The sequence below is a fragment of the Rattus norvegicus genome, chromosome 1, assembly GCF_021556685.1.
Source record: "Rattus norvegicus strain SHRSP/BbbUtx chromosome 1, alternate assembly SHRSP_T2T, whole genome shotgun sequence".
Lineage (NCBI taxonomy): Eukaryota > Metazoa > Chordata > Mammalia > Rodentia > Muridae > Rattus > Rattus norvegicus.
Genome location: NC_141534.1, coordinates 110,160,201 through 110,183,987, shown reverse-complemented (window position 1 = coordinate 110,183,987; position 23,787 = coordinate 110,160,201). Strand labels below are relative to the sequence as shown.

Here is a 23,787-nt window from a genome sequence, read left to right as displayed (position 1 = left end):
TGCTCAGAGTGCAGTGAGCACTCAAGAGCTCTGAGCTCCTCTACCTGGCTGGATCCTTGCCTTAGCAAAGACTCTGCAGAGAAGGCCTCCTTACTACCCCCCCACACACACACACTGCACCCCCACACTCTCTGCCCTTCTGGATGCAGTTCCATCTATTCTTTCCATCTATTATTCCTCCCTCCACACAGAATCAGACCGCATCAGGACAGCTCTCAGATATTGAGGACAGTGGCCATGCTTCCTTGTCTGCTCTTGTCAGGACAAAAGACATGCTTTTTCCAATAATTCCTCTTTCCCTCTTCCTGTGTGCTTTGTGTCTACCTTTGAGAAGGCGCCTGAAGCTTCTGAAAGCCAATGTCCAGCATTTACCACTTTCCGTTAGCCAAGCTAATCCAATTCTACTTCATTCAAGTGGAGCAAACAGCTCGGAATTTAAGGCAGTGAAGAGCCTTTTCCTGTGGAACAGCCAGGGAGAGGAAGCCCTGCTTCCCGGTTTCCATTCCTTCCTCCTTAGAGGCAGAACACGGGAAACACAGCGTGTCTCCATGCCTCTGCCTTCTCAAGGAAATCCTTGCCAGACTTACCTCACGTGCCTTTAGGGAGGCCTGAGCTAGATGTGGAGGCTCCAGCCACACATGCCTGCCCTCAGAGATGTGGGGGGAGACCCATTTCGTAGAATCTCCTCTATTCCCAGAATTGGGGGTGGCGGGTGTCGCTGTCCCAGCTGGATCCCTTAGCTCGGAGTTGGTAAACATCGCTGGAACTCTCTGCAGTTCACTAGGACTGAGAGACTTTCTCCAGAGAAGGAGAGAAATGAGTCTGCTTTCCCAGGACAGGTGGGCTATTATCTTTCAGAGGAAGCCCTGGGGCTGGGCTGAGAGCCTGGAGATCTGGATTGGAGGCCCTTGAGTGCTGTAGGGCATGGGGCAAGTTCGTCAGCAAGGCTGTGGCCTGCAGCTTCACCTGCACATGGGGATTCTACAAAGCCTCTCTGGAGGCTACAGAAGAGCACCCAGGCACACATGTGATAAAGGTCTGGCACATGTGCGGGTGTCTATTGTTGCTGTTATTGCTCTGCTTTATACAACTGAGTGAAGAGTCGAGTCACATGTGGCTGAAGTGTTTTTGGGCCTCACAAGGACAGTATTCACTCATCTGATCCTAGTAAGTCAGGAAGATGATGATGTCCCCATTTTCTATGAAACTGTGTAAGCGAAAACTCCAAAGTTCAAGAAGGCCAGCTAACTGGCCTGGGAGGTCCCAGTGAAGAGCTAAGGTTAGGTGCAAGACCTTGAATTGCCTAACTTGAGCTCCTGGGCTCTTGTCCTATTTCCTCTCATATCATGTAACTGTCTAGTAACAATATATTAACATAGCATGATCGATATATTATAATTAATCATTATTAATACTATATAAATTAATAAATTAGAGCTAGATGTATGCTGTAGGATCCCAAATCTACCCAGCAGATAACTCTCCTGTACCCAGGGTCAGACACGCTTTTATCGTGAGTGCAGATGTCTGTGCCTTTGCATGACCTGACTGGGCTCTGGTGCCAAGGTTGATCTAGTCCCTGCTTGGGGAATGAGCCAGTATAGGGTTTGGCTTTCTGCCTGACTCTGTGTGCTCTGACTGTTCAGCCCAGGTTCCTCCTCTCACTTAGATTTACAACTGCATCAAGCGGGATACCAAATACCCCTGGGGTACACATGCAGGTACTCTTGCAATTTCTATAGGAAGTCCTGATCTAAGCCCGTTTCTCCCAGGGCTTCTGACCCACAGACAGGCAGGGTAGGAAGAGGGTATACCTGCTTGCTCCAGATGCGTCATCCCTTAAGAGGCCCCTAGAAGGAGGCTCCCCAGGATCCGTGCCTGGAGTTAGGAGGCACCATGCTTCCTGACGCAGCTTCTAGAATGATCAGCTCTTTCCACCATGACGCACCTAGACCTGATAAGCACCATCCTTCTGGCCTTCCAGCTTACTGTTGTAGCCTGTCGGCTATTCGATCCAGGAAACACTGCTGTTTATCTCCGCACTCCTCTGGCTCCAGAAACAGCATGCCTACCTCTTCCAGAGACACTGGAACTGGCTCCCTGAAGCACTTATCAGCTAAGATGTTCCAATGACATCAGCGTTCTCAAAACTGGATAGGTCTACCCCCAACCCCCGCTTCAAAGTCTGGCTGGTTCCCTGGGGCCCTTCCCCCAAGAGTGCTCTGCACACATGCACAAAGCTTTAGGCCAAAGAGCAATCAAGCAGAGGTCTTGCCATCTGCAGGAACTGCCCGTGCAGACTCTTCCTCACCTAGGCAGAGTCCACAATGCTGAAGATGTTAAAGATAGTAAAGAGGCACTGTTGAGGCTGAAACCAGCCTGCTGCCAAGCAGGATCCTGCTAACTGAGTTCACATCTCTTCATTGACCAGTGAATATCAGGAACTATTCTAGTTGCTCGGGAGAAACAGTGACACAACAGGCAAAAGCAGCACCTATCTTCTATAAGCTGAAGTTTCAGGGTTGGTAATGGCAGATAGAGCGACATGCTGGTGAAGGTATGGGAAGACCAATGAGGACAAGCTAGCCAGCTAGGGCGAGCATGCCACAGTAGGGGTGGGGCGCTCAAGAGGGGCTTCTCAAGGAGGCTACCTGCAAGCAGAGACTTAAACACAGCGGCACGAAAGCCAAGGGAGACCTGAGGGAAGAGGGGTGTGGGCAGGGGGAATGGTAGTGCACAGGCTCTAAAAAGATGGTGTCAAAATGGTCAAAGACAGAAGACAGGGTAAGCCAGGCTATCTTTTAGGAGTAAGGGCCAGCCAAGTGGCCTGGGCAAGATCTAGCCCTCAATGTGGTTTTGTTAATCCGTCAGCTAAGAAGAACCATTTCCAGTTTTAAAAGTTTGGAAGGAGGAAGGTGCAGAGGTGGAGAGGATGAGGTGACTGTATGGCAGACTCCTGATGAGGATGTCAAAGCCTAGCATGCTTACTATATGACCTTTGACTGAGAAAGCAGGCTTATCAACCTAGGACACACAGCTAAAGGGCAGTAAACCGTAGTGCCTGTAGGAAGTAATGCAGGGTTCTGAGTAAGATGGTGGCACATCTCACACGCCTGTCAATGCTCTGGCTACTGGGGTCCTGAGCAGGAGATACAGGCAGAGACACCTCTGAGGGGAGTAGGGGAAGTCAGTGTAGTCTGGAGTGACGGCAGCGACTATGGGAAGCAGGATGGATACTCAGACATATCAGCAGCTGACCAGGGGTGAGGAAGACAGCAGGGCACTTTGATCTGAATGACCAGGCATGTGTTGGTGCTGAGATGCAAATAACTAAGGGAGAAGCAGTTTGTCATCAGGCTTTGGGGCTCAAGAGATCCACTTTAGTGGTCATTAGTTGGCTTGAGATAGGGACCTACACACACACACACACACACACACACACACCATGCATACAGCCACATGCACACAGTCACATGTGCGCGCGCACACACATAGCCACACACACACCATGCACACACACACACAGCCACACACACACACACACCATGCACACAGCCACACACACACAGCCACACACATACCATGTACACACAAAGCATAAAGAACAAGGATGTCTCTGACTCTACATGAAAAAGGGGGAGGGAACATGTTGAACACTACTAACTCTTCCGTGGGAAACATTTAATCTGGATTCTCTAACTAGCCGCAGGACAAACCTTTCCATTTGTGTCTCCTGCTTCACTGATAAGGAAAACAGACCTTAAAGGTTGAGTCATTTTCTCAATGTTGGGCATTGGATATCAGGAACAGCCACAGGGTTGGATCTGGGGGGCAAAACCAGTGTTCGGGTCACTCTACTGTACATCTGGCCCACACCACACATGTCTACTTACAATGTGTCTTTCCGACAAACTGGGTTATGCCAGTCTCCTGGAAGGATTTTTACTGCTCAGAGACAGTAAAAATCAAAACAAAACAACCCAACTTGTTTCTTACCTCTGAATCATTGAAGTCAAACAAACACATTTTATTATAATAATTTACCCTGTGTAATAGTTTTCAACACAAAATAAACATGATAACGAGCTCATTAATGACAAGTAGAAAGGAAGAGAAAGTCAATATGTCCTCTGTCCTTAAATATAACCACAGTGGAGCACTGTGGGGCTGTTCCAAGGCCTCACTTACCTGCTGTATAGACAGCAAAGATTAGCTTCTGAGGTTCAGAACCGTGGGTCTAGAAACTGAAGACATGGCACTGAAGCAATGGCCTATGTGGCAGGAGGAGCAGTTAATAATTAAAGAGATGGCATTTGTTAAAGCAGCATGCAAGAATTATGTGCTTGGGGCTGTACTACATGTCCTAAGCACATGACCACAGCTAACTCTCTGACTGTTCTACAGGGAGCAAGCTGAGCTGTCTCATTCCCAAGTCACAGAATTGAAACTTTAACCCAGGTATGATAGATCCCAGAAGAATCTTGAACTCAGTGTATTTTATGCCTAGAGGATTATTAAAGCCAACTAGAAGGTGAAAAGGTACTCTGTAAATGTGTGTGTGTGTGTGTGTGTGTGTGTGTGTGTGTGTCTGTATGTGTATGTATCTGTGTGTCTGTGTGTGTTTGTGTGTGTGTCTGTGTGTGTGTATGTGTGTGTATCTGTGTGTCTGTGTGTGTGTATGTGTGTGTATCTGTGTGTCTGTCTGTGTGTGTATCTGTGTGTGTCTGTGTGTATGTGTGTGTATCTGTATGTCTGTGTGTGTATCTGTGTGTCTGTCTGTGTGTGTATCTGTGTGTGTCTGTGTGTATGTGTGTGTATCTGTATGTCTGTGTGTGTATCTGTGTGTGTATCTGTGTGTATGTGTGTGTATCTGTGTGTCTGTGTGTATCTGTGTGTGTGTATGTGTGTATGTGTGTGTATGTGTGTGTATGTGTGTGTATGTGTGTGTCTGTGTATATGTGTGTATGTCATGGTATGTGAATGTCAGAGGGCAATTTTGTAGAATCAGCTCTTCTGATCCAAATTCACACAGTGTGTGGTGGCTTAAATAACAAATATCCCCTATAATCTCAGCCATTTGAGCACTTGGTCCCCAGTTGGTGGCACCGTTTGGGGAGATTTAAGAGGCAAGATCTTGATGAAGGAAGTATGCCATGGGGGTCGAGCTTTGAGAGTAGCCTTATCCTACTCCAAGTTCACTCTTTCTACCATGTGTTTGCCATTAAAGATGGATGCTCTCGGCTCCCTGCACCTGCGACCTGTCTACCATGCTGCCATGCCTCCACCCTACCATGATATACTCTATACTTCTGATTCTATAAGCCAAACTCTCTCTTCCTTAGTTACCTCTGGTCATATGTTTTTGTCACAGCAATAGACAATGGACTCATATACATGGGCTCCAGAGACTGGACCTAGGTCATCAAGCTTGTACAGCAGACAGCTTTACCCACTGGTCTATATTTCTTTAATGAATCAAGACTATGGCTAGGGAGATGGCTCAGTGGCTAAGAGTGCTTGCTACAAAAGCTAGAGGACCTGAGCTTGAATCCCCAGAACCTACATCAAAAGCTGAGCACAGTGTGTACCCGAAATCCCAGTGCTGTGGTGAGCAGAGGTAGAAGGATCACTGAGGCTTGCTGGCCAGTTCCAGATTCAGTGAGTGACCCTGCCTTAAAGGAATAAGGAAGTGGGTGATAGGAAGAGATACCTGATGTCTTCCTTTGGTTTCCACATACTCATACACGTGCACATATGTAATGCACACATGCACAAACAATAGCTAGAGAGATAGCTGATAGGTGGTAGCTAGCTAGCTAGATGAATGGTAGATAGATAGATGATAGATAAATAAAAACAAAACTAAAGAACCAACTTCATTTGAGATGAAAGCTTAAGAGAAAAAGACAGAATAAAGCAAGCCAGCCGGGAGCAATTCATGTGTTCTTGTCGATGGTAAATATTCACGGAGCAGGCCCTCCCTCACAGGACTGGAAGGAAGCTCACAGGCTGAGAGATCAAGGGTGTGTTTTATGAACTGGAGTGAGCGTTATACGTGGATGCAGAATATTCAGGGTGCCAAGGGTGCCATGATGCCATCCTACTGACTCTGCCTCATTTCACTTGACCTGTGAGTTCATCCTGTACTGTCGTTCTGCAGGTGGAGAGCTTGTGAGGTTTGTTTCTCCAACATGTTACTTCCAGTTCATTCACGGGACCTTGAATCCATCCTTAGGCTTGATGTCTTTGTCTCTTACCGATTTCTTTCAGCTCAGCTTCCCTTCACACCACTGAGTGGGCTTTTAACTGAAGGCTCTGGCCTTCCAGCCATCTGGTGGCGAGGGGGATTCGATGCACACAGTGGGGCGGGGAGAGGCAGAGGAAAGGAAGGGCTCATTGTTCTGTTGAATCTCCAACTGGATACGTGGCCTCAAGAAAGTAAAAGTTATGCTGCCAGATTGCCTCAGCAGGCAAAGACACCTGCCACCAAGCCCAGTCGCCTGAGATCCATCCCAGGACTCACATGAAAAAGGGAAAGAATCAGCTCCCTCGGGGTGTCCTCTGACCTCTACATGCAACTCATGCCGTGGCGTGCATGCATTCCAGCCCCTATCCAGAAACCACCAAAACCACTTCTGTGCTATTTGGCAAGACTCCGAACGTTTCTTCCTTAGCGGCTGTCACAGAGCAGCTCACTAAATCCAAGCTCCGCTTTCAGAGACTACGCGAGGACAGTGCTGGTGTTTTTCCAGGCACAGCATAAGACAGAACTTGATTCATTCACTTCCACATTGACACAGAATGTTCCAGGTTCCTGGCTGCCGAGAGAGGCAGGGTCCCTCCCTAGGCTCTGCACAAAGCCCCTTCATTTGGTCGTTGTGTGAGCCTCACCCCTGGTCCTGCCTCCACTCTACGGGTCTACCCCCCATTTCCCTGTGTACATAAGGCTTTCGGCTCCTTTCAGCCAAAGGAAACAGCCGTGTTCTGATAGTGGAGGCAGGACATGCTTTCTTGGCAGGTTGTTCATCTGCCAGCATTCCTGTTTGCTATGCGTTTCTGAGCTCCGGATATCAATCACCATCTTGATAGGCGGAGACTGGAAGAGAGAACACAAATGGTCTTCCATTACAGTCAAGCTGGGTATACTTGCTGTGAATCTGCACCAAGGACAGCTGAGGGAACGTGATGGGTGCCTGCCATTAGCAGCTTACGGTGGAATGCAGGAAGGAGTCATCACAGGCATACAAGTGTGCCATACTAATGAGAACAAGTCACGAAAAGGCCCTGTGCAGACATCTTGGTGTAGAGGAAGGTGGCAGCTATGTTAGCGGGAGCAGTGCATATGAAGGATAGGTATGAGCCATTATGGCTGTGCAAAGGCCCTGAGGCTAAAGTCAGTAAAGTCTATCAGAGGGATGCAAGAAAGTGTGAGGTAGCAGAGCATGAAAAGCGAAGGGAAAGAGCTCAAGAAGTAGGCAGGAAGCTGGGACCTGCTGGGGAAAGCTCGCCATGTCGCCATGTCACCATGTCATCACAGAGATGTGGGTCTTATCCTGAGAATACTGGAGAATCATGGGACACTTCGGGGAGGTGTGTGAAGGTGTGTGTGTGTGTGTGCACGTGCGCGTGTGTATGTGCTTGCGTGTGTAAGATGATAGATTGGAGATCACTCATTCATTTACGTTTGCGTGTACTTGTAGCTATTTTATGATCTATGTGTTTTATTTTTATGTGTATGCATGCTTGCCTATGTGTGTGCATGTGCACCATATGTGTATCTGGTACCCTCAGGTTAGAAGAGGATGTTGGATACCCTGGCATTGGAGCTACAGATGATTGTGAATCAGCATGTGGGTGATAGGAACCACCAAGGTCCTTTGCAAGAGCACCTAGCACTCTTAACTGCTGAGCCATGACTCCAGCCGTGACACACACATATTTTTAACTATACTTGGGCTTTGAAAAGCACTTTACTATAGTCTCCAGCCAGGTTGGTTTTTCTCCCCCAAGACAAGATCTTGCTAAGTTATTCAGGCTGGTCTGGAACTGACTACACAGCCACAAGCTCATGATCCTCCTGTCTCTACCTTTCGAGTGTTAGATTATGGGAGGGCACTGCTCCACCTGACTCAAGGTTTTAGAGGATTCTTATGGAGCTAGAGAGATGGCTTGGCAGTTTAGAGTACTTGTTACTCTTGCTGAAGGTCCGAGGTCAATTCCATACACTCATATAGTTGTCCATGAGCATCTGTAACTCTAGTTCCAGGGGATCCAATACCCTCTTCTCACCTCCTCAGACACCACACACACACACACACACACACACACACACACACACACACACACATACATACATACACACACTCACAAACACACTCACACACATATACACACTCACACAAACACACAAACACTCACACACACCACTCACACACATACACACATATATACACAGTCAAACACACACTCACACACCACACACTCACATACCACACATTCACACAATACATACATACCACACACACACACCACACACACACTCACACACATACACACATACACACTCACACATATACACTCACACACTCACACACATATACACATATACACACACATACACTCACACACACACACCACACAGTCACACACATATACACACTCACACACATACACCCACACCCACACCACACACTCACACACATACACACACATATACACACATACACAAACACACACACACACACACACACTACACAGATATACATGGAGACAAAAACACTCATACATATAAACTAAACCCCTTTAAAGCGCATTCTGACATGGTCTGGTGGTCTGAATCAGGGTGCAAGTGGTGACGGGAGGAGAAATGGACTCACTTGGAAGCCAGCACGAGTCTGAACGGCAGAGAGGGATGATGCTCAGGGGTGGAGGGAGCAAGAAGCAAGAGTGGTGTACTAGGCATGACATCTGTGCTGATCCTCCCAGCAAACCTAAGTGGCCCTGCCTACTCCTCAGGGAGATGGCGATCTGAGGTGAACAGGACGGGCAGGGTGACAGCAGACCGACTGGGAACGGGCCATGAGCTGTAGTGCCCTAGGCTTCCATGATACTGAGTCTGCGACCACTGGGCCAGGCTAACATTGCTGCAGGCCTCTGCATTGGCTGCTCCAAGCATAGACCAGACTGCCCTGCAGAGGGAGAGCTCTCTGCATCACCGATGCTTTCTCTGTAGAACCCTTCATCTGAAGTTGCCTCAACCCCTCTTGACCTCCTTACTCTACTTGCCCCACGGTGCCTAACACAGGAAACTTCTTTATTCTTGTGTTTGTGTTCCCCGTCCCCAAGAATACTTCCGAGACGAGAGAAACCCTGGTTTCTACTCAAAGAGAGAGAAACACCTAGTACCTACTCAAAGACAAAGACAAATGAATGAGTGACCCCTAAAGACTAAAGTCCCTGCTGCCCCCTCCTCAGGCTATGTGGGCACCCACACTAGCCTTGACCCTGGACTTAGCAATGAATGATGGGTGCCCTAGTTGGGTTTTGGCAGCCCCTCCCCTCTGGTTTATTCTGCCTCCAGCTCCAGAGGGGCACAGGTGAGTGATGGATTCCCAAGAAACAGTATTTCCATGCCTTCCTTTGCCAAGCAGAACCAGCTGCGTGAGTATATTTCCAACCCCAAGCCTTGGCCTGCAGAGCAGATGGGACAGGACCCCTACTGGAGTGCTCGTCCACGCCCACGGCTAGGAGCACTCCCAGGCAAATACTGCTCGCACCGCAGATTCCTTGTTATTTTTGCTCCCTGGTTTCCCCTATAGATCTCAGGGCCAAAGTCAACTGCACTTGCGGTTCATTCCTGGTTCTTTTTAACCTGGGCTATAAGATGGGGTTTGTTCCTCCTGGCTCAGTTCCTTCTTGGAAAATGCACCAGCTTCTCCCCTTACTCCAACTTCATTTCAAAGAGGCACGGATTTCAAAACACGCAGTTAGGGACTGTGTTCTTGAGGGGGGAAAACAGGGCACCGAAAGCCCCAGCCAGGCCTGGCAGAGCCCACCGAACGCACAGATGAAGACGTAGCACCCAGTGAATTGTTAGCTCCCACAAGCAAGTCCAAGAGCTGTGTATAGGTTTTCCTTTTCTTTCCTATGCCTCTGGTCTCCTCCAACGTAGAAGGGATAGGATTAGCCACCATCTCACTGTATCATATGCAGCTCACTGACTGAACACACATAACACAGCAGTAGAGAAGCCATCATCCCACCTCAAAGCTCAACTGGAAATGGAGGTGGGTCGGGGACAATAGACAATCCTAAAAACCCACTGACTTGCACAGAACACTGCTCTCCAGCTGCCTCTGGAGGAACAACAGTATAGCCACATTCTGGCAGGGCCTCACACTGCAGACCCACATGCTGGCAGAGCTGCGGTTCCGACAGGAGATGGAAAAAAGACAAAAGCACGTGAGGATTCTCACTTCACGGGGAGTGAGTTTCTTGCAAGAACTGAGGGAGATGAGCTAACAGGAAGGAGGTAAATAGTACTAAGTGCCTAGTAATGAAACGAGCTCAGCTTGGAGAGATGTTGTAGAGGACATGTTCACTGTCTGAGCATTCCCACATCACCCTTCACCTGGACCTGGACCCAGGAGTAACAGCATCATCTTCGACTGTGTGGTGAGCACCTTCTCTCCTCATGATTGTGCACTGTTCACGGTGATGGAGTATACTGTGTGGTGAACCCATTATAGACACAGTTCCTGATGAGGACATCACTCTTATCCGTCTTTAAGCCAGAACACTGGAGATTCTGAAATCCCCAGGAGCTTGTCCAGGAAACAGAGCAAGGAGCTCCTGAAAGGGAGCGGGTCACACCCTATAACACAGGCTCCTCTTCAACACAATGTCTGTTTTCCTCAGTCAAGAAAGACTCGTTTGGGGGCTGGAGAGACGGCTCAGCATGAGAGGTGTTTTGCAGAGCACCTGAGTTCAGATACCAGCACTCAAGTCAGGTGGCTCACAACCTCCTCTAAGTCCAGCTCCAGAGGATCTATCGCCCTCCTCTGGCCTCCCCAAGTACCTCTGCATATGCATGTCCATATTCTCAGCATGCCAGGCTCCCACCACCCTGCCACCATTCAATGCCCGGGCTCGGACCTTCCCTCACTCAGCCTTTCTCACCCCACAGGATGTCAAGGGCCAGCTGGTGGCCGTGGGGTGTGACTCACGCCCGCATTGCTTCTTAGAATAGGTTCATCCTGCTTTCACCCCAGCTGTTGTCTCCTTCTCCCCCGACCCACCTTATCCTCCTATGGCTCAGCTCCTGTCCAACCCCACCCCTCCATGCTCCTCAGAGCCATAGCCTGTCCCCTCCTTAAGTAAACATCTCTTATGACACTCTGATGCTTCCTCTCGACTAAACACAGATCTTCTCATCAGGTGCATCCCCGTACCCCAGCCACTCAGCACATTCTCTGAACTATTACTAGAAGTCATTTTGTCTGTGGATCTCATTGGATTTCTCTGACACTCAGTCACTCCAGCACTCACTGAGGGAGGTGGTGCAGACTCAGAGTGGAGCTCATGGACCTGAATCTGACCTTTGCACTTGCGCACTAGGCTTCAGCAAACATCTGACTTGCTTGCCTGCCGAACAGAGATAAGGGCAGTGCTTATTTCTCTTAAGTGTGTGTGTGTGTGTGTGTGTGTGTGTGTGTGTGAGAGAGAGAGAGAGAGAGAGTGTGTGTGTGAGAGAGAGAGTGTGTGTGTGAGAGAGAGTATGTGTGGGAGAGTGTGTGTGAGAGAGAATGTGTTTGTGTGTGTGTGTGTGTGTGTGTGTGTGTGAGAGAGAGAGAGAGAGAGAGAGAGAGAGAGAGAGAGAGAGAGAACATGAATGCAGTGCCCACAGAGGCCAGAAGAGGGCACACCTTTGTAGATGATAGGAACCAAACTGAGGCCCTCTAAAGAGCAGTATTTGCTTAACCACTGAACTGTCTCTCTAGCTCCTCATAGTAGTAATTACTGTTGTGCTGATTATATGAGACCATCCCTAAACAACTTCAGTTGTTGATCTGAATGTAGTATTCATTTCTCTTTTAAATTATGTGTGCACACATGTGTGGGTGTGTATGTGTATGCACGCACACACACATGCGTGCTCATGTGTATTCAGTTCAATACTCCTGCTGCCACGTAATAGTAAGTAAAAGACTGCATTTCCCATACCTACCAGCAAACTTTAACCTCACCCATTTTTATATAAATCCCCTCGGCTTGTGTTTCTGAAACCTTATGAGGGGTAGGAGTTAGTCTCCTTCAGGAAGGTCAGGAACTAACCTCACACCCAGCTAGCAGGGGGCAGCAGAGCCAACCCCTTGACTTTGGGTGCCAAACTTCCCTCTCTTCATCACGGTTTGTCTGCTGCTTCCTTCAGCCCAAATCTGAATGCATCAACTCAGCCAGGGCCAAAGAGAAGAATTCCAATGTTGCATGAGTTTTCCTCCTGAAAATTAACAGAAGCTCAAGGTCTTCCTACACCCAATGAGGCCAACTGTGCCTCAACTAAACCCACTTCCCCACAGTCCTGCCACAGATCTGACTGACAGTGCCCAGACTCCCACCACTTAGAGCAACAGACTTTTGTACCTGCATTGGGCTGCTGTGGGACCCTGCCCCAGCACCTAGCTCTCCCCTGAAGGTCAGCTGAGACCAGTACCTCCTGCAGACAGGGCCCTGTCCCATAGCCGCATGTTTTCACAGAAAGGTTTGCAAGGGTGGACCAGCTAGACCTGCACAGGGCCAACTCAGCAAAGGGATTCTGAATGTAAAGAAAGCAGACACAAATGGCACATTGGGAAATAAGCCTGTGTTCCCAGCCTGGCGATGGGGCACCCCTATCCCAACCCAGTTGGTGTTTTGAGCTCTCAGCAGCTTCATTGTGACTGGCGTATCAGCCCGGAATAGTTTCACGCTCCATACTCATCAGCCTAGGGCAGGCAGAGAGGAAAATCTGCCAGTCTCTGAAAAGGCTCTGCCAGGAGGCCTGCCCTCTCTCCTTACATAGTAAATCGAGAAAGCCAAGAGGGCTGAATCAAGAGAGAAAGAACATGAAAACAGTCCCACAGAGGAGCTTATGTCTGACCGTGCTGTCCCTTCCTCAAAACCTTCACGATTGTTTCTGCCTTCAGAATAGATTCTTAGGATGGCTTTTCAACATGCTTTAAACATTGATCCAATGTGAGATTAATGTTTTTCCCTCACCCATGTCTTCTTGGACCTCATATATGACCTGATTTGAAAATAAGGTCTTTGAAGATGTGATTAACTAAAATGAATTCTTTCTGGATTTGAGTAGACCGTGAATTAAAAAGAATGAAAGTCCTTGTGCAGGTTTTATACATGAGGCTCTTGAAGCTCTGAAAACAAGCGCTGAGCTGCGTGGGGCTTCCTGGGAGCTCTCCATAGGCAGGCAGACCTGACTAATACCTGGGTTTCCTTCCACCCTTCCTCCACACAGAAACAAAGACGTGCCCTCTCAGAGCTGGAGAGGTGAGACTCACCAACGCATCCAAGTGCCACAAGAAGGAGGGTTGCAGAGGCTGGCACAAGGAGACAGCCTTTCAGTGAGATGGGCAGAGAGATCATGCATGAGTTTCAGTGAGAAATCTCTTCCTGGAGAGGAAATCTCTTCCAGGGTTTCAGTATGTGTCGTGTGGAGAATGCAGGAGTTGACCCACAGGAGTGAGTCTACACTACCTGGAACTAATGACCACAAGAACGATCGCAGTGCCAAACTCAGCAGCTTCAGTCCTAACAGGCCTGTGACAACCCCAGCTGGAAATGGCATTTACACCTAGCAGTCAGGGATGAGTAAAGGACAGCCTAGTCTAACAGTTAAATCCTTCCAGCTCCTCATGGCAACTATGCTACAGAGTATTTCATAGCAGGGAATGGTGTCCTTGGGAGGTAAAGTCTTTGCAAATATAGCTTTCACAATGCATAGTTGTTAATTAGTAAGGGAGGGAAAAAAAACACTGTCAAGGGATAGTGACCAAATTATTCACAATTTTTACCCCAGAGGTAGGATGACAGGGAATTTAATTATCCTTTTCCCTTGTTTACACAACTGTGCTTTTCTGTGATAAGTATATCATGCTTTTGCAACAAAAGCAGAGGGTAGGGAGGAGTATAGGGTCATACGTGTGATTAAGTGTTTACTGGCAGGCATGACTAAGAAAAAAAATTACCCAGTAGCACCCATGTGGCCCTCCAGGTTCACAGCCGGGCTTCAACCGCTCTATTCCCATTGTTTGCTGACCCTTCTACATTAACCCGCCCACATCCCCTTAATAATCACTTTAAATGACACCAACACATTTGTGGCCCACACTGGGCAGTGCCATTAGTTCTTGGGGCTAGAGGTTCCTTTTTAAAATGTTAGATAAACTATTTGTGATTGGCAGATGTGGCTGTGGCCAGCAGATCCATGGTTCTGGACTTGAGCCATGGAGTCAGAAACAGCCTTTGCCTCCCAGGTATTGAATGCCTGAGCCATCAGCCTGTGCCTAAGTCAGGACTGAAGAGGCCTCGGGGGAGCAACCTGCCACCCTGTCCCTGTTTAATTCCTGCCTCTCCTACATGCTGCACACAGGTTCAGAGCCCACATGGCTTCACTCCACAACGGAAAAGGGCAAAGGGTAAATATCCGTATGTTCCAAAGCCAAGCAGGAAGAAGGTTATGACAGTAAACTGCAGGAGATGAACAGAGACTACCAGGTACTAATTTGGATGGACTGACCAAGAAAGAACAAAGGCACCAGGCAGTAAGAGCCAAGTTCTGCTCTGTCTGTGGGAGGCACTTAAGCTACTGGAAGCAACAATGGCCTTGAGTTAGGAATGGGCTTAGGAAACTGAAAGCAGCAGGTGACGTAAAACTACTTAGGTGAACTTATGGAGGCGAGATCCAGAGACTGGGAGGGACATCACTCCTCTCCCCTATCAGGTATGGTCCCTTGCTTCCTGCCTGGCTCCGTGTACCAGTTGTCTCCACTTCCAGCCCAGAAGGAGAGCAAGCCACTGAAACCTTGGCCTGTTGACCAGCATGGTTCAGTGCGTTAAGAATTCATTCTTTGAAGCCAGACTTCCTTGTGAGTCCCTGATCATGAGTCAGCTAGCTTGCACAGAAGCCCAGGGATAAGCAAACTGGATTCTTCTGTAGGAGAGGGATGGAGAAAAGCCCCATATGGTAGCATCCGCCAGCTTTCAAGGTATAAATAAAATCCTAGCACTGAACCTGATTTCAGCAAGCAACATAGCATCACAGGACATGGAGTTGGGGACACATGCCCACAGTGGGTTCTCAGGAGCTGGACCTAGCCAACACACTGTCACCCCAATTCTTTCATCTATGAGTTTAATTCTATCTCACAGGGTACCTGATGGGGCTCAGATGAGCTATACACACAAGCGCTTCACATGGTGTGTAGTGTATGGTTAGTGCTCCAGAACTGAAAGCTACAGATCTTGCCTGAGAGGGCATCATCGGGTAGACCTGGCTGGTTCTCGTATAAGAATCATCTCCAGTAAGAGAAAGCAAAGGGTCTGGGAGGAGGTTAGGGGCCCGTCCTGACTCACTTCTACCTTCCTGTGTGGTTTCAGGCAAGTTGCTTTCCTTCTCTTTGAGGTGAAGGGTAGACCCTTCTCTCTCTCTCTCTCTCTCTCTCTCTCTCTCTCTCTCTCTCTCTCTCTCTCTTTTTAAGAGTTTTTTGTTGTTGTTGTTTTTAATTTAAGATTTGATTATTTTTTAATGTATATCAGTATACTGTTGCTCTCTACAGACACACCAGAAGAGGGCATCAGATCCCATTACAAATGGTCATGAGCCACCATGTGGTTGCTGGGAATTGAACTCAGGACCCCTGGAAGAGCAGCCAGTGCTCTTAACCAGTGAGTCATGCCTCCAGCCTGCGTATACCTTCTTGATGGGACATTCTGAAACTTCCTGCTATGGGGAAACTTTCTGGAAGCAGCACCAAGAGTGGCTGAGGGATGCCAAGGCAGTGTGCAAGTGGGCGGAGTTGCCTAGAAATCATCTGTATTAAAAGCCAAACTATCAGAGGTAGCCAGTGTGTCAGGGTTTGGGACGGCAAGTTTCCGGGAAAGGTGGAGGCCTGCAAGGACACACGGCATAGGCAAGGGTGAGAAGGGTAGGATCTGTCCACTGGAGAAGGCCTGGGATTAGAGGATGTCTCTAATAAACATTTCACAAGGAAGGCTACCCTGCCAAGCTTTGCACACAGAGAACGGAATCGAGAAAGGAGATATCAATAAAACCTTGGACGAGACGGATATTCCATAAGCAAAGAGAGGGAAGGGAAGGTAAAAATGACCAAGAGGGGAGCAAGGCGGCAGCAGAGATAGCTCAGCCATTAAGACTGCTCGCTGCTCTTACAGTGGACCAGAGTTTGGTTCCCAGCACCCATGCCAGCTCACAACCACCTATGTAACTCAAGCTTCCGCTGACCCAACACCCTCTTAGCTCTGCAGGCACTTGCACACGTGTGTGCCTGCACACACACACACACACACACACACACACACACACTTTTTTAAAAAAAATCTTCCCAAGAGAGAAGGCCAAAACAAGGGATAGCCAGAGAAGCGCTGACTAAGCTTACCATGAGGCAAAGGGTTCAGAATAATAAAAGGCTATGTCCCACCCCTACCTCAATTAAAGTAAGTTTTGAAATAGATCCCCTAGGCCCAGGATAATCCTCATTCAACTAAGAAAAGGACAAAAGAGAAATCAAGTCAGGCCTGAACCCGTGGGATTGAAATGTGAACCCACAAAGCTGAAAAATCTCTATGCTTCCCATTTCATTAGGCCCCCCTTGAATCATGGGAGATTCTCATGTTTAAGAGTCAGGACCAAAGGATTAGCTGTCCATGGGATCATGAGGCCTTCAGCAGAAGCCAAGTCTATGACCCAGCTCCTTCAAGTTCCAGACAGAAGGAAGCAAATGACAAACAGGGCTGGAAGACTGAATGGGCTTTGCACTGGCCTCAAGTTCTTCTCTTGGTGCATAAACATGGAGTCTGCATGATCCTAGAAATTGGTCCTTAGCAGCCTTCAAGACTTGGAACTGGATGCTCCTTTCCAGGGAGTAGCTTTTTGACTGAGAACTTACAGATCTGCTAAGTCCCAAACAGGCACGTGTAACTCAGGCCAACTACCGTCTTCAGTTGGTAATCTTCACTCCAACATATTATTTTTTTTAAAGATTTATTTATTTTATGCATATGAGTACACTGTAGCTGTCTTCAGATATACAAGATCCCATTACAGATGGTTGGGAGCCACCATGTGGTTGCTGGGAATTGAACTCAGGACCTCTGGAAGAGCAGGCAGTGCTCTTAACCACTGAGCCATCTCTCCAGCCCCCACTCTAACATTTTAAAGCCAGACCTTGCCCTCATACTGAGCTTAGTTCTCACGCCTTGCTGTGCAGGCAGAGGGGAAATGAGTGAGCCAACCGCATTCTGCCCTGAGCTCAGGACTCACAGGTGGCTTCGTTACTGCCTGCCTCCAAACTCCTCATCATCTAGCCTAGGGTGGAAAGAATCACATTCAATCCCCAGTGTAAAAATCATAGCATTCAGCTCAAACTGGGAACCAAGTCACAGCAGCCATCTTAACTAGGGACTTCAGACCCCCCTCCCCGCCCCCAACCTGCTTCTCATACCTTGGTCTTCCCAGTTCTGTGCCTGGTACATTTCTGGCCTGGGAAGTCAAGGCTTGTCAAGGCTGTGTTAACTGTGCCTATGGAAGAATATCATCAATAGGCCCTGAGCATGTAGAAACCGAGAAATGAATCCATGCCTGCCAAATGTACAGTGTGATGCCGCTTCTAAAAAAGGAGCCTGTTTGAAATTCAAGAGCATCTTACAGCACTGCTTAAATAATCTGTGGGTGGAAACTGCTGGAAGCCTTCTGTCTGCAGGGAGGATGCTCACTCATGGAGACCCTGCAGATCTGCACCAGACCATCAATTACAGAAGTGTAGGTGGGTCTAGTTTTTGGCCATTTCTGTCCTTGATCAAGGTCACCCTCATTCTTGTGCTTCAGCATCATGGTCTATAAATCGTTCTTACTCTCTCCCACAGCCTACAACTCCTTCATGGTGTGCTAAGTCCTGAGACACTTCTGGTGGAAATGGTGCTTGGTTTTGTCATGAATTTGAATACTCCAGTACACACAGAGCTTCCCACAAACCATCAACTAAACATTGTATCTATGTAAATACCCAGGTATGTATCAACTACCGTAACACTGTATTCAACACAGTCTCATGCAGACACTATTGAGGTAGAGGAAATCATGTCTCTATCTTTCCCTGAAGAAGTCACAACACCTATCATTAGATACACAGATAAACACACCCAGCAAGGTTACAGAGTATAAATTACAAAGGAAAGACTCCACCCCAGTCCAATCTGTGACAATCCTAGTGTCCCAATCCATTTCCTGTCCCCTCTTTGGATCTTAAGAACTGGAGGCAGTAGTGTGTATGGTGTGTGTGTTGGGGGGGTATTGCAGATTACTTTCCTCTGAAGTCCAGATAAATTGGTGCACCCCTCCATCTCCTGGACATGAAAACCCCAGGGCCTGAGAACATCCATAGGGTCTGTAAAAGAAGTTTCGGGAACCAAACGGGACTTGGGACAATCTTTCCAGAAGGGAATGCCATCCTAAGCTTTGCTGTTCTGCTGCTCAGTCCTACCTGCAGAACAGAGTTGCTGCCCCATTACAGCCTTCCCACTGAACATGCAGAAGTGGCCCCAAGCCAGTGCACCCTGCAAATGCTACACTGCTCTAATGCTCAGGTTGACTGGGCTGCACACCATCACCCCTTGAGCAGAGACCAGGAAGAAGTGCATACAGTCCCTGACAGCCCAGACAAGTCTTGGAGTTAGCAGGTCTTCACCTGGCAGTGAGGTTTCTGTTCCAAGTGGGGCCAGTAACAGGATAAGGAGTAGCGCTGGATCTTTCCCAGAAGAGAATTAACTGCTTATGGTAGCAGTAAATGAGAAATCTGGCCCAACTCCCTCAAGTTTATAGTTAAAGAAAGAAAGAAAGAAAGAGAGAGAGAGAGAGAAAGAAAGAGAGAGAGAAAGAAAGAAACCAACAACAGTTTATGCCTCTGTCTAGAGATACTCAGGGAAGAACAGTTGAGGCTAAGACAAGGGCAAAATCCAACCTTGCACTGCCCACCTGACCCCGCCCACATGCCTCCACATGGGCTGCTGGGATGTTAGCTGCTAAGCTGCCAAACTTAGCTCTTGTTCCTAGTCCCACCCCTCTCGCTGTCTGGGGACCAGGCTTCAGTCAGCCCTTTCTGACTGTCTTCTGTCCTGTGTGAGGGCCATCACTAGTCCTAGGGGGTGTCACATTTGGGTTCTGTGCTCTGTGTGACCTCACCCAACTGACTCATCCTCACCTTCTGGCTTCTCGTCTATCAGCTGGATGTAATTATGCCTCATCCCCCGCTCCCCCCAAATGACTACCGGGAGGTAAAATAACAAGAGATGAAAAGGCACAGGGGATGCATTAAGTACAATAAAACACAGAAAAACTCAGTCATCATATTTGTTTTTAAAAGAAATAAGGGACAAGGTTGGGGAGATGACACAGCCCATAAAGACCTTGCTGAGAGTGTATGAGAACCTAAGTTTGGTTTCCCAGCCAGGCATAGTGGCAGCTTCAACCTGCAATCCCAGCTTTAGGGAGGTGACCGCAAGAGGATCTCTGGGGATTGCTGGCCAGTCAGCCTAGCCACGTGAGTGAACACCAGGTTCAGCGAGAGGCCTTGTATCAAAGAACGAAGCTCCGGCCTCCACTGTGTGCAATGCCTGCACGCTGTCCCTCCCATCCTCAATCACACAAATGCACACAGCATGGAAGGGAGAACAGGAAAGCTTAGCTCTAAGGGACTTAACCCTGCGGCTTCTAGGAGCCAGGACAGAGATTTGGAAGCATTCTCAAAAGTGGGCATTGCTGAACATGGGGAACAGGCAAGAAGATGTAGAAAAGAGCCCGATTCCCGCAAAGAAATCAGCAGAGTTAGAAGAGCCAGACTGCAGAACGCAGAGAACACGGAAACATGAAAGAAATCCAGCTAGACACACCTCCTTCCACGGCCTTACAGAATTGGGGAGGTTAATGTCAGTGAACACACTCATAAATAAAAAGTGCAGTGAAGAAGTAATTAATACTCGGCCATGGGATTCCGAATTTCTAATCATGCTCTACCTCCATCAAAGTAAGGTTCCAAGCGTTGTGTGGCCATCGGTTTCACTCTGGTTTAAACACACAGACACACAAACTGAAGCCAGTTGCTTAGGTCAGATGCAGTAGCCATGGCTCCCACTGGCTTTCATATGTCACCCAAGCATGTTGACAATTGTGCACTGTCAGACGGTGGCACCGTGTGTGCATTGCCTTCTAAGAAGTTACTCACTGGGCAGGATGAGCAGGACATACACACACACACATACACACCACACACACACACACACAGAGATGGACACACGCACACACACACACCTCACACCACACACACACACAGAGATGGACACACCACACACACACACACACACACACACACACCACACACACACACACACACACAGATGTGTGGGGGGTGGAGAGCTAAGAGGAGGGAATCCCATTGACCTCACAGGTGGAATGGGAATCCCTTCATTCTAGCCACAGGGAGTTGACATGCGTGTGTTGCACACACTTCTGTTAATAAATTGCCTGTTGAGAGAGGCAATTGCTCTGACAGTGGGAAGGGAGAAAATGAATGGCTCTGTTCATTTTATACCTGTGTCGTAACTCTTTTAAAGGAAGTTGTCTGAGGGCTGGAGAGATGGCTCTGTGGTTAAGAGCCTTGTCTCTTACAGAGGACCTGGGTGTTGTTCCCAGCACTCAAACCAGGCGGTTCATAACTGTAACCCAGTTCTAGAGGATCCGATACCCTCGTCTGACCTCAGCAGCAGGTGCCTGTGCACACGTGGTACGCATACCTGCACTCGGCACATTCCCATACAAACAAAATTTAAGTAGTGAGTGAAAATAGAACAAACTGAGAATGTTAGCTCTTGAATTAAAAGTACTGATTCCATGGGTGTGTGTGTGTGTGTGTGTGTGTGTGTGTGTGTGTGTGTGTGTGTGTGTGTGTGTGGCTTTATTAGAAGATCTGAGCTCTCTCCCTTGGCTTTCTGCTCCAACTCACTGTGTCCAAACAGATCCAATGTGAGTGCATCAGAAAGACTTACCCTGCAAGTATTTATGTGTAGTCCAGGGATATGGAAGGAACCAGCAAGCCCTAGGAGAGGACTTCTCATCTCCTCTACTCAGTGGAGGCCTGGGATTCACCTCTATCAAGCCTTCCCCTTCCAGGTCACCAATTAAAAGACTGCACAAGGGCAGGCCCTGGAGGCTGAAGATTGGGATTAAAACCAAATGCACACACTGAGTGTCTGACCCTTTGTACAACTCACTGGCTTTTACCAATGTCATTTACCAATTCTCCTTCCATGGCTATCCTTGCAAGCAGTGGGCTGATCTCAGTGAATCCCTCCAGACAGGCTTGCCACATGCAGTCCAGCAAACACACAGTGAGAACCAACCAACATCGCCTGAAGCCAGTGGCTGGGCAGGAGAGGTTCCTGGCGAGGCTTCCCAGCACCCATGATCTAAGTTCAGTATCAGGCCCTGAAGATGAGGTGACCTGGCTTGCCTGAAGTCTGCTGTGGCTTTTGGGGGCAGGTTGACTCTCTAGGCTCCTGGGGCTGCACCTGCCTGGACAGCTGCTGCAAGAGAGTGGCAAGAAGCCACTGGGATGAGTGCCCACTGCTACATGCTGGTCCTTTGTCTACCATCAAGGCTGACACTGCATATCCAGCTCCCAATACCCTGGCAGTCCTGGGCCTTCAGAGGCAACTGAACAGGGGTGGGGGGCATGTCTCACCTCTTGTTCCGACCCAGAATTTGGTCCTTCAAAGGAACCCTGACACAATCCCTAGAAATGAAGGTTGCAGACACAGCATAGTCTCTACCTGAGGAGGCCCTTAATGAGCAAGCTAGAGGGACGAGAGAGGGGGGGGGGAGAGAGAGAGAGAGAGAGAGAGAGAGAGAGAGAGAGAGAGAGAGAGAGAGAGAGAGAAACAGCCTCTAGTGCCTGGCTTTCCAGAAGACTGGGCAGCAGAGGGAGGAGCCACACCCACTTTCGTGCCTGCTCCCTGATGGGCTTGGGTCCAAAAAGGACCCTGACTCTCACTGTCAGAAGCACTGACCTCATTTACTTCAGCAGCTACGATGGGCATCGTCTCCCAACCACAGAGTTATCTTCTGCAGCTTGCAAAGCCCTCCCTTCCCAGGTGCCTCACAGGGAGAGCTGCTCTATACAGAGGCCCAGTTACTTATCTAATATTGAAAATTGGGTGGGGATGTTGAAGCAAGATCACATGACTCTGCTCAAGGCACTTTTCCTGCTAAACCTTGGTTTCCCCTCTGGCCTTGTCCCCTGACCCCTTCCTTTTCAGGATCTAGTACTGAGGATGCACTCGAAGGCCTCACACATGTTAAGCAAGCACCCTACCTCTGAGATACTCCTCCAGTCCTCTGATCTCAGTTTTGCTCTTTAACTGTGAGACAGTCTAATTGGATTTTCAATTCCCAGCATTCTGAAATCCAACCTTTAATGGCTTTAATGCCAGAAGGCTCCACGCATGTGCTTCTGGAAGAGCCCACCAGGTGGCGATAGCGGCCACAGCATTCCAGGAGAGCTGCCAAAGGTAACTGGAGGGCAAGCCTGCCTGCCTGCCTTATCCGGCTCTGCATTTCAGAGATGCTTGCTGCTCCATCTCTTCTCTCTTTTTAGAGACAGGGCCTTGCTATAGCTCAGGCTGTCCTGGAATTTGCTGTGTAGCCCATGATAGCCTCCAGTTTCCAATTGTCCTATGTCAATCTCCTGAGTTCGAGGAGGTCCCCCAGGTCCCATTCAAACTGCAGCTTCTAGTCCAGGTGTGGATTGTTCAGGATACAGGCAGGGTCGGCTTCTAGAATGCTTTTATGTCTGGGGCAGCAGTAACAAAAATATCTGTCCCTGTTACCTAGAGATGGGCAGGGCTAATGGCCTGCCAGGCTATGAAGAAGGGACGATCTGTATTGGTACATCTCTGGAATGCACCAGGCAGAGTCAGGAGCCATGAGATTGCCTGGCACTCATGTGATTGCCAGGTCACATGAGACCATGGGGCTACTAGAAATCCTTGTGGGCAGCCTCAGCCATATCCTGGTTGTCCCAAAGCTGAGAAATAACCATGGTGAGATGACCTCTGTCCCCAAAGTGGCCCATTACTGTGCAGTAGCTAGGTCCGTGTTCAGTGCCTCCTTTGGTTCTTGCAATAAGCTTATATGCTATAACATCCTATCCTATAGATAAGGCTACTGGGGCTGAGAGGAGGTTGCCAAGGTTACTGATGGAAAAAGACCCAACTTCTGTATTTGAAGTTCCAAACTCCAGTCTTCAGAAGACTTTCAACTGGGCCAGTGTACAAAGGGCAAAGGGCATGGGTGAGGAATAAGTAGGGGAGGACTGAACTAGGAAGTAAGGGTGTCAAAGGTCATCAGGAAAGGATTCATTCCAGGAGCCAGTTCAAGTTTTATTTAGCCTTTTGCTTCAGTCAGTACCCTAAAGCCTGTCATTGACTCTCAGAACAGGGCAG

General features: G+C 48.5%; 1 protein-coding gene and 1 long non-coding RNA gene across 24 annotated transcripts in view; one reads left to right on the top strand and one right to left on the bottom strand.

Annotated features, from left to right (window-relative positions):
* The window catches only part of Nav2 (neuron navigator 2), a 658,517-nt gene that overhangs the window by 314,918 nt on the left and 319,812 nt on the right, over positions 1 to 23,787 (bottom strand). The window lies entirely within an intron of this gene.
* LOC134483134 (uncharacterized) overlaps positions 1 to 23,787 on the top strand; it is a 42,548-nt gene that overhangs the window by 11,456 nt on the left and 7,305 nt on the right. For 3 of the 7 annotated variants that reach the window (XR_015651632.1, XR_015651633.1, XR_015651637.1), the window contains 2 exons: positions 16,880 to 18,059; positions 18,160 to 18,303. This is a non-coding gene — a long non-coding RNA (uncharacterized LOC134483134). Of the gene's footprint in view, positions 1 to 13,427; positions 18,060 to 18,159; positions 18,304 to 21,303; positions 21,531 to 22,739; positions 22,855 to 23,787 lie in introns of those variants that run through there. The other 4 variants (XR_015651642.1, XR_015651644.1, XR_015651625.1 and 1 more) reach the window with 4 other exon arrangements.